Here is a 10,480-nt window from a genome sequence, read left to right as displayed (position 1 = left end):
ATTTTTTGGTTACCTTAAAAATACGTCATGTCGTCGTTAATTGTTATATCCTATTTGAATATCATGGTGTGAGTTCTACCACATTGGTTCTGTCATTTGGTATCCTACAAAAGTAGCTACTACCAAAAGCCATAAAGTTACATACTGTAGCCCTTTAACTGTGTCCGTATACACAATAGTGTACAACAATTATATACATTCTTTATAAACAAGCAATTATCTTTAGTGGAATGACAGCGTACAGCGTATTGGCACGACCGGCTTTGACCTCGTATGACCTTAAAAAGCCAGCTATTTGACCCTTTTTTTCATTACCGAACACTTTCTCAATAGAATGATTTGACACCCATTCTTTTTCAATGATTTTCAGTTGAAATTGATTTCAGACTGGGATTGATCACCAGGGGGACATCAACTGGAAATAAAAATATATAAATAAACAAATACTGCAATGTTACATTTCTCTCATGGCAACTTAGAAAAACGTCAACTTTCTCATAGCTTTCACATGGACACATCGGTCAATGACCCACACAGTCGTTTACGTTGTTACATGTAATTTTCGGTACAAACAAATTCGACGCAACAAAGGTTCAAAGTTCAAAAGTTTATCAAAGTTCAAAACCTTGGAATCTCACATTAATGTTTAAAATGTCTTCATCTGAAGTGAAAGCCTTTCTGTGAAGATAAAAGACAGGAAAAAACAACTTGAGTTTTAGATATTTTTTTTTCAAAATACGTGGAATTATAGCATGCCAGTTAGGTTTTTTGAACTTCTGCATATCATGCCATCTTGTTCCGGAAACGCCGTGAAAACGTAACCTTATTACAACCTCGTTCGCCTTATTACAACCTCGTTTGCGCATAACAAATTCATACTTATGCCGGCTAATAAAAAAAATATCTGTGTTTCCGATACGCTCAATTTTAGAATAGGTGGGGCAGGTAGATTTTTTATTTCATTTTATTATATATTTTTTTCATGTGTGAATGTCTAGTTCAGGTAGTTATGTTTTCCGTTGTTTTCCACATGGTCTCTGTGTTATTAGTTTCTTCCCATCAGATGTACAGTCATTACAAATTGGAAGAACAGTGTTGTATTGTCTTTTTTTAAGTTGATGTCACCGAATCCACTATTTCTGACGACACTTCACAAGTTTTGTGATTTTATTATTTTTTCTCAAATATATAAAAATAAGTTTAGGGTCGGCAGTGAAAAACTAGGTGGGGTCGGGTAACCGGAACCAAACAATTTTTATTACGCCTTACTGTACTGATTAGAGGGAGAGAGAAGATTACTTGCAATATACAAAAAACGATAAAATATTATGTACTTACAAATATAAAAGGGACGGGGACTTTGCCTCGCCCTCCCTTCCGATTTGATCCCCATCCACGTTTCAGTACATGCTGGTCTCTTGTTTCTGAAAAAAAATGAGAAAGTGAAAGTAACATACAATCCGACAGTGTGTAAGCAAATAGATTGTTTTGGGGAGTGGACCTGGCCTGGTGCAAGTTATCATACTACTCTTCCGAAAGTTGCCGAACAAAGCCGGATGATTACGAATTACGGTAGGGTCTGGTATGTCTTAGGATTTTTAGCAGTGGCAAATGTCTCTTATTGATGTCTCTTTTTATAACGCACCTTTCAATTCGAAAACAAAGATTGATAATATACTCGACAACTATACCCACCCCTGAAATTAAATAGCTAGCTAAACAAATAAAAGATGTGATGCGGAGGGCTGGATTGGGGTAGATGATCTAGGGGTAGATAGACTGTGCAGTCATTCAAGTGTAATTCAGACAATGATCCATTACCTTGAACCTGACCTTTCGAACTCAGAGATCGACGTTCTTCAGGAAAGGCTTTACCATGAGAAGAGTGGACAAACAATAAAAGTGCTGCAGCTGTGAAGATTATGATAATCGTTCCTTTTCTTCCCGCCATTTGTCAAGTTTTCACGATTCAACTGGAATATGAAAGTCCAATAGAAAGGTGTAATTATTTAATATTCATAATTTATCTAATATGTATATTTATACTACGGCTAGACCGACTTGGCCAATCAGAGGCCTTCATTTCGGTTGGTTATATGGAGCTATTTAACCCACTTTTTCTTAGGCGTGTGACCTATATATCCGTTTGAGCCAATCACAGCGTAGTTTAAAGGTGATTCAAAATGCTCACATTCACTATCGCTAATTTGCTAGACGACATGTTTGTGAAATGCATTCTGGTTTTAAAACTTTTCAAAAGCGTCTGCAAACACCTTAAAATGACCCTTTTTCAGTCACTTCCCTTCGGATTTACTTCGAGAGTTTTCGGGTATTTCCGGTCCCACCTAGACCACGGGATTTTATGACGTCATAAAGAGACATGGAAAGCACGTAGCCTATGGCGAGCGAAGTCATTAGGTGAACAAAACTCAACAGCATTGTGAAAAAATACATTGCTAGTGGTTGTAACAGACATCAGTAAACAAAAACTACACTCTACATGTCTTATTAACCAACATTTACCGATATTTACTCACACTTTCTGACTAATTGGCAGTGTCTGTGGGTATAAATGCTAAAATATGATCTCCCCATATTATGGCAAAGTAAATCAAAACGGCTAGACTACAGTGTAGATATACATAAACACTTGTAATGTCGCTCGCGTGTTTCAATTTATTTATCTGATTTTTTTTATTATTTGCCGAGGAGAAGCATTACAATATCTTCGACAGGCATGGCGTCGACAGCATATTATAGCCCACTATACTCGACTATACTCACTGATGTCGCCTTTTGAACGGCGCATTTAGCAACAAAGTAAACATATTTATCTTGAATAAATATACTAGCTATTAGATTGCCATATCATCAGCAATAAAATTGTAAAGAATTGAGGACATTTCGTGAGTTTAGTGTTGTCATTTACATGACTTTAGCAACTCGTCTGGAAGAAAACTTGTATGGTTTCCCTTGTTGCGATATCACTTAATTTAATGCAACAAGCCTATTTAATATTCATTAGAAGAATTCTGTAACGAATCATGGTATTCGAAGTGTACAGTTTAGGAAACCAACAAATCAAATATCGCGATGTGTTCATGATATCAAATACGATTGGACAATATTGACGTCGGCAATCAAGGTCGTGACCCCAGCACATGGTTATGAAAGAAAGCCTGCAACTAGATACTTGGCTAGCCACGTCCGGTCCCGTTTCTCAGGGTTTGTTTTAGAGACGTTATTTCTGTACGACTTGAAGAATTTTACAATATATCTGATTGATAAATATGGATTACATCAACACGTGGATAAATTTAACCCGACACGAATGTGCGCTGTGCTCTCCCGATTCCATACGTACATTGTACATACACTGCTTCAGCTTTGATCGGCGGCCTAGTAATAATATGAGCTTACTGCCGCGGCCGCGGTGACTGCACAAAACTTGACAACACTACCCCTCTACCGATATATAATAATCACCTGTATACCGTGATAAAAACAAGCAATAATTCGAGTCCCCAACAAGTCGATGAGACCTACTTCTGTTCTGTCCGATCCGAATGCGAGTTTCTTAGGTTTTATATGGGTTTCAGACTCGGACTAGAGTATTACGCCCTAGATAATAATAGATGTAAACTTGTGTTCACAAGCCAAACATGTGGCAATACAAGACCACAACGAAAACTGTGAAAAATGTGCAGGTCAGTCTCATTTTATATATGGACAACAAAATTAGGTCGGTCACAGTTCCATTTACATGTACATGATGCAATGACTCGGAGCGTACTTCCATATGCTCGGAGCAAATCGAATCAATTAGTGTATTATGGGACCAACAAATATATTGTGGCACATGTCCCGATACGCCTTCTTGAAGTTTCCCATTGGTATTCTAATAGCTAGTATATTTATTCGAGATGAAATATGTTTACTTTGTTGTTAAATGCACTGTTCAAAAGGCGACGCGAGTACGATTGGGCTAAAATATGCCGTCCTTGGCCCGGGGATGCCGTCAAACGTCACCACGGTATCGTAATGCTTCTTGCCGGCAAATAATAAAAAATCAGATAAATAAAAGTCAATGAGTGTGAAACACGCGACATTACAAGTGTTTATATATATCTAGTCTAGCCGTTTTTGATTTATTTTGCCATAATATGGGGAGATCATATTTTAGCATTTATACCAACAGACACTGCCAATTAGTCAGAAAGTGTGAGTAAATATCGGTAAATGTTGGTTAATAAGACATGTAGAGTGTAGTTTTTGTTTACTGATGTCTGTTACAACCACTAGCAATGTATTTTTTCACAATGCTGTTGAGTTTTGTTCACCTAGTGACTACGCTCGCCATAGGCTATGTGCTATCCATGTCTCTTTATGACGTCATAAAATCCCGTGGTCTAGGTGGGACCGGAAATACCCGAAAACTCTCGAAGTAAATCCGAAGGGAAGTGACTGAAAAAGGGTCATTTTAAGGTGTTTGCAGACGCTTTTGAAAAGTTTTAAAACCAGAATGCATTTCACAAACATGTCGTCTAGCAAATTAGCGATAGTGAATGTGAGCATTTTGAATCAATGCGCCTATATATATAAACATGTATGTAATAGATAGACAACTCGTTCGGCAGGGTTATGTGCCAAAAACTCGGGGGCTGCGCCCCCTTGTTTATTGGCACATGATAACCCTCCCGAACTCGTTGACTATCTATTACATACATGTTTATATATATAGGCGCATTGTTTGACGAAAAACACGATATGCGATGTGGAAATGGCTTATTTGCATGGTGCCAGAGTTCAGTCGAGGAAAACATCTTTCGTAAATATCTTGTAAGAAAAGGTTTGTTTGAGTGGCCTGTGTTACTGTCTAGGATTGTTCATGATTGTAGTAACGTGTGACCCCAAGTAGCATGCATAAGATCGATTGATTTGCGCTTTAATTCTAACTAAAACAGTTCAGGCAGAAATGTTTTATTGAATGGGAATTAAATGTAGATATTATCTGCATGAATTTGGCTCCTAACGTGTAGACAAATTTCACAATTGTCACTATTGTTGCCAAAATAAACACCAAATTTTTCCACAGACGAAATTAAGTGGACCGTTTAGTCTCGGATAACCAGCACATTGCTTGTTTCATAGACTGTCGACAGTCGTTCGTAGTCGTGCCTTTTTTGCTACGTTTTTATCTAAAACTAAAGTCGTCGCCTCGCTCCTATCCGGAGCAATACCATAACCGCGTACTGATCAGCGAGTGCCGGAGGCACGAGCCTTCGGCACTCACAGTTCGTGCCTTCGGCGATCTTCGGCAATCGCAGTTCCTATCAGGACGCATTAGTTAGTATTCAGCGCTACGGAGCGAGGCGACGACTTTGTTTTAGATGAAACGTAGTAAAAAAGGCACGAACGACTGTCGACAGTCTACTTGTCTCTGTGTATATATGAAATGTATAGGGTCTAAAGAATCTCAAAGTAGTGAATATTTCATAAGTTTGTTTTTGGTTATCAGAAAGAATAAAAATGAAAACTAGAGGGGAAACTACAATAGAAGCCAGTATATAATGATCACATTTAGAATATCGTCTGGCGGGAAACCTTACTAACATTGTAACATTTTATCGTCTGACTTCACAAAACCTTACTAACATTGCTACATTTTATCGTCTGACTTGACAGAACCTTACTAACATTGCTACATTTTGTCGTCTGACTTGACGAAAAACATGTCAGTTAAGTTGAACAATTTTACAATTTTACTTCAATGTTTGTCGTGCCAGACGATAAGATGTAACAATGTCAGGAAGATATTTGCCGCGCCAGACAATAAAATATAGCAATATTCGAAATACTTTTGTCGCGCCAGAGGACAGTTTCTATTCAACTGGCTTCTGTCGTTTTTCTCTCTTCGAAAGTTTTTGAAAGGTAAATTTCAAATTGACAACAAGTGTACTTACCAGAATAAACCGAACACTCCTACCAAAGAAGGAGAAAGACTCTTTTCGATGGATCACAACGAATAGCAACTTCAAGGCGAAATGTGTGGGTACGCATCTACAATCACACTATAAAGGGAACTAAAGTCTGTTCTCCGGAAGGGTTCATTTGATCAAGCCCAATTATAAAGAAAATAATTATAGCGACCCAATTTGTTGTCGTCGGGATATTATGTACGCCTCCGAGTCATGATATTAACATAAAATTACACGATTATTTTCTGCTAGCAATAATGGTGATATGACATGGTGGATATCATTATATTTCATTTGTTTTTGTAATTATTTTGTAAATTAAAACGGAAACTAAATTACTTCTCTGTAATTTTTATCCATAAAGCGAACGTTCGATTTATTGCAATATAAAGACGTACTCATGTTATGATATCTTTGTGGTACGTGGTAACAAATGTTGTGCTGTTACGTTGTTGTGTGAGTTGTTCTCTCAAACGCTTCTCTCCGTGTACTACGGTGTAGTTGAATAAAACCCAAGTCTATGATAAATCATGGGACAGGGAACGCTGAATTGGAACTCTACCACACATTTGGAGAGGTGTCCCCTTACAACTATACACTATCAGGAAAATAGTCAACTCTGGAGTTGATTGTGGATTTGTCATTTTGAGAGAGCGAGAGAGAGAGAGAGAGAGAGAGAGAGAGAGAGAGAGAGAGAGAGAGAGAGAGAGAGAGAGAGAGAGAGAGAGAGAGAGAGAGAGAGGGAGAGGGAGAGGGAGAGGGAGAGGGAGAGGGAGAGAGAGAGAGAGAGAGAGAGAGAGAGAGAGAGAGAGAGTGTGTGTGTGTGTGTGGTAGTAGTAGGTGACTTGTAAGCCTAATTTCATGTTACAGATTTCTTCAATTCATTGAATAAAAAGCAAAGAAACAAATACTCGGAAACGCCTTATTCACTCCGTCTCTATTATCTCTCAATTATCTTACACTATCCGATAATTGCTATGAACCCATGGTAATTCTTTGTAATTACTATCTTTTGGCGAGTAGAAAAGAGATGAGAGACAACTATAAAGTCGAATGAAAGTTGATTAAATTAAAATATCAAATTAATTATTCTACTCTATCATCGAAAAACCCCACTTAGGTACATTTAGCGGATACAATTGAGTGAGGTAGAGTAAATGAGTGAGGCCGGGAGAGTGAGTGAATGAGTATTAAAGTAAAATGCGACAAAGACAAACAAAAATAATTCAAAATATAAAAGTCTGACCTTTGCCCTATCTAAAATTCCCTACTTCTCTTTATTTGTTCAGTCAACTGCAATAATTTTTTTACAATCATGTAATATTTACTCCCCTTCTTGTAAGTATTTGGTAGATTGTCGTATTTAGAAGGTAATTACAAGAGAAGGAGTAGTACCCATTTAGAACTATAAGACTAAGTTCACTACTTCAATTCAATTACGATGCATAGCCCTGCTTATTTGTACAATTTTGAAGTCTGTATTGCTAGTTAAAAGTTTTTTTAGGTGGATACATACACACACACACACACACACACACACACACACACACACACACACACACACACACACATATATATATATATATACATGTATATATATATACTAGATAGATAGATAGTCAGATAGATAGCTAGACAGACAGACAGACAGACAGACAGACAGACAGACAGACAGACAGACAGATAGATAGATAGATAGATATATATATAGAATGAATTACCTGTTAAAATATTACTTAAAACAATGAATAACGTTGCTACTTAAGAGAGGAAGCATAAATAGTGGTGATTCACACTATGATGCTATTAGTATCTAAATGGTCTTCGTGTTTTTATTACACATAATATAAATTATAGAGGAATCTCGTGTGACACCATGAAGATTACTATAATTGGTTCACTAATATACGTTAATAATTTACACTAATTGCAATTTGGTGATGCCATCGGTTGTGACTGAGGCATTTATATTGTAATTCAATTTAATCTCATCTGAGATGTGGGTCATTTTTAAACACCCATGTGACACGATCTGTAATTTTAACCTATATACGCTCTTTGCAGCTATAATACATGTACACAGTGACCATATATCGGTGAGTATCAATCTGCTAAGACAGTGCTCTATACCACAGTGATAGTTCTGGAACTCTTTCTTGGTTGTAACTCGGAGTTTCACGCATTGTGCGATCATCAGACAACAGGTTGTTCCAGAACTATCAAAGAGTTCCAGAACTATCAAAACTATATATAACAGAGCTTATATATATGTGTTTACGCTAATAGAATAATTTAAGGATATTACAATATGGAACAAAAGTGATCATCAAAAGCAATGAAATTACAAACTTTCGACGCTTCAACCATGTTTTTGGGTCTTTTTTTAAAATTATAATAGACGCCAGTAATTATTTGAAACCAAATAATATCTGGCTTAGGCGTAAAAACAATGGTGTGGTTCCAATTACATTCAATTTTAGAATAGGTGAGGTGGGTAGATTTTTTTATTTTGTTTTTAATTTTCTTTTCTTCATATGTGAGTGTATAGTTCAGGTAGTTATATTTTCCGTTGTTTTCCATATGTTCTCTGTGTTATTGGCTTCTTCTCATCAGATGTACAGCCACTACAGATTGGAAGAACTGTCTTTTTCAGTTGACGCATCCACTATTTCTTGCGAGACATCACAATTTTCGTGATTTTCTTCTTTTCTCGAATATATATAAAAAAGTTTAGGGTCGGCGTGAAAGGCTAGATGAGGTCGGGTAACCGGAATCAAACAATTTTTTTTTTATTTGGCCTAATAGACGGCAATTATTTGAAACAAAAATAACGTCTGGCTTAGCTAAAATTGGAACGTCGTACTAGCTTTGCTACATTTTATCGTCTGGTATGACAAAATTCTTACTAGGACGTTTGCTTCTTTTCATCATCTGGCACCACACACATCTTACAACAATGCTGAATTCTCTTTGTGTGAGCTGCCATTACCTTTTTAGTAAATTGTAAATAATATACATTGTAATATACATTGTAACGATGTATACTATGTTTTTTTCAGGCATGTCGATTGATGTAACAATTAGACTTTTTTGGTGAACCGAACGATAAGATAAGATGTTGCAGTGTTAGTAAGATTGAATCAGCTGACTATAAGTTGTTTCAACTTTACTGGTTTACATCGTTACAGTAGTTTATAATTGTATGAAAAGAACACAACTTTCATCAGTTCGATAAGTTAGTCACAATAATATTAGCAGACCATCCAGAAATAGACAGTTGTAATACCGAAATCTGCAAAAATTCATTCATACCAAGGACTATAAAAGGTTGGAATGCTCCAACAGACTCCGTCGTAATAAGGAAATCGCCAGAACAGTTTAAATCTGCATGATCACCCTGTAATATGTAATTCGCCTGACTAAAACCAGCAAAGTGCACATACCACCCTCTGGAAGATCATTTGCTCGATTGTGAGGCAGTCTCCAGTATCCAAACATATACAGATACAGACCAAAGAAAGGTCATGGAAATTTCAGAATTATTGACGAAACCTTCAAGAGCACGATTCTCCTGTTATCTGAAGAAACTTAGAAAAGAGCAACGCGTTGTAATTGATTTTGATAGACGTACACAAAAGTTAACGAGTGCGACTAGATCATTTATAGAGCTAGGTTGATATTAATAACCATTTAAGAAGAAAATTAGTGTTATAAAGACATTCGGAAATTGCAAATTATTCGCATTTTCTTTGTCATGTATTTTGTAACAAAACCAATCGACGGATAATTGAATATTTTATGAGAGTATATAGGAACATTTGACATGCAAAGTACACGGCTGTGTCACAATTAATATCGTATTATACTATGTCAGTGTTCACGAGGCTAAATGATTGGTATGAAAGTAATGTTTCATGTTAAAATAGGTTGAATCGATCTTAGTTGAATATTTTCATAGTGAGAGAAGTTTATATAAAAGTGAATTTCACCAAACCTGCATCGTGCGACTCCTTTATTTAGAGTAATTGTTGTAAAAGTTGGCTAATCTGACCCAGAGCTGTACACTGGGACGAGGCACTATACCCAAGTGTACCCCCTCTAAGCCAGATTTGTAGATTGTCATGATAATTGTCTTTCGGAGAGGTCTTAATATTGGCGAAAATCACTTTTCTGAGACACCCAGAATACTAAAGAAATGCAGCTAGGATAGAGCTAATCGAATACAATGTGGATGGCTATGGGATGTTGTTATATTTTTGAGAAATCGCACAATAGATGGTAATATATTTTACTCCTGATATCTCTGGGACCTGAATATCCAACAAGCAGTCCAACTTTCCGTAGTTAAAGAGAGTCACGTGTTTCGTTCGACATTTTCTCGTTGATGTTTCTTTCCGGTGGCGGTGACTCAGAGAGTCACACGTGTAAACTCTGTGGGCATCATTTAAAAGTCTTATCATGATGAGAGCTTTAATCACGTGATATCATAATGTTGTTTGTAA

General features: G+C 36.7%; 1 long non-coding RNA gene across 1 annotated transcript; it reads right to left on the bottom strand.

The window, feature by feature from the left end:
- Positions 1–496: 496 nt before the first annotated feature.
- On the bottom strand, positions 497–6,091 carry LOC144436092 (uncharacterized). The gene is made up of 4 exons (XR_013480928.1): positions 5,964–6,091; positions 1,822–1,973; positions 1,339–1,424; positions 497–678 (listed from the first exon to the last, which is right to left on the bottom strand). It is a non-coding gene; the product is annotated as an uncharacterized LOC144436092 (long non-coding RNA).
- Positions 6,092–10,480: the final 4,389 nt, after the last annotated feature.

This window comes from Glandiceps talaboti, chromosome 6 (genome assembly GCF_964340395.1).
Source record: "Glandiceps talaboti chromosome 6, keGlaTala1.1, whole genome shotgun sequence".
Classification (NCBI taxonomy): Eukaryota; Metazoa; Hemichordata; class Enteropneusta; family Spengelidae; genus Glandiceps; species Glandiceps talaboti.
The sequence above is the reverse complement of the archived record's forward strand: the minus strand, read 5'-3'. Positions and strand labels throughout refer to the sequence as shown.